The sequence below is a fragment of the Apteryx rowi genome, unplaced genomic scaffold (genome assembly GCF_003343035.1).
Source record: "Apteryx rowi isolate R43461 unplaced genomic scaffold, aptRow1 scaffold_130, whole genome shotgun sequence".
Classification (NCBI taxonomy): domain Eukaryota; kingdom Metazoa; phylum Chordata; class Aves; order Apterygiformes; family Apterygidae; genus Apteryx; species Apteryx rowi.
The window spans coordinates 1,693,857-1,694,882 of NW_020447531.1; the positions used below are offsets into that span (position 1 = coordinate 1,693,857).

Consider the following 1,026-nt stretch of genomic DNA (forward strand, 5'->3'; position numbering starts at 1 on the left):
ATTTTTGCCCAATTAAAAAAAAAGTAAAAAAAAAATCTGCGAGTCAGACACAAATATGGGAAATCTTATGCAGCACAGTTAGTTTGGCAAAGTGTAACCATCTGAAAAAAAGAGGATTATGATGGAAAATGTTGGACAAGCCTAACTGTAAGCAGAGCTTCCCCCCCCCCCACACACACCAGTAATAATATATAATCACTGGGTAACTGCAGAAAAACTTAGGGCTATACATTCATGTAAGAAAATGTAGAAAATAACAATTGTGACACCATGTAGAGTATATCTTGCCATACTTAACATGCAAAAATGCAAAGCTTTTCTTTTAAGACAGGATTTCTGTGTAATGGATTACATGCTGAACTAAACTCATCCTTTATCCCTTTCCAATTTTTAACTTGCGCGTTCAGCCTTCAGACCCAGCAGAAGCCTGCCTCTCGGTCAGCCTGGTCCGGCGAGTGAAGCACAGTGGAGGCTATGTATTTGTGCAGCAGCGACGCTATTTTCAGCGTGCATTTTCCTTTTTTTTTTTTTAGTTTCTCCTTCTGAGGGAAAGGAAGGAAATAAGCTTGCTCCCCCCCCCGCTTTTTTTTTGGGGGGGGGGGGAATAAGGGCCATTGGCAACCGCACCGGGGCCGACGGCTCCAGCCCCCCTCGGAGCGCGGTCCCCGGGGGGCGTGGGGCGCTGCGGGCGGCCCCTGGGCAGCGGCCGCCCCTTCCCGGCGCGGTGCGGCGAGGGCGCGGGCGCCCCGGCGGGCGCCGCAGGGCCGCGGCGGCCTCCCGGAGCCCGGCGCGGTGCCGCCGGGGCCGGGGGAGTGACTTGCGCTCCCTCCGCCTCCCGCGCCTTCAGCCCTCCTCCGGGTAGACGGAGAGGAGGAGGAGGAGGAGGAGGGCGAGTGGTGGGAGGGTCTCCATTGAAATAAACAAGCAGGCAGTTATTAAAACGGGAACATGGCGGCCGCAGCCCCAGCGTCGGCTTCATCTCACAAAGCGAAGGTCAGCGCCGGCGGCGGCCGCGGCGGCGGACGG

General features: G+C 55.3%; 1 protein-coding gene across 7 annotated transcripts in view; it reads left to right on the forward strand.

Annotated features, from left to right (window-relative positions):
• The first annotated feature begins 786 nt into the window (after positions 1-786).
• The window catches only part of NCOA2 (nuclear receptor coactivator 2), a 198,499-nt gene continuing 198,259 nt past the window's right edge, over positions 787-1,026 (forward strand). For all 7 annotated transcript variants that reach the window (XM_026056258.1, XM_026056257.1, XM_026056259.1 and 4 more), the window contains exon 1: positions 787-993. The gene's annotated coding sequence lies outside the window, so the exon portion shown is untranslated. The remainder of the gene's footprint in view (positions 994-1,026) is intronic.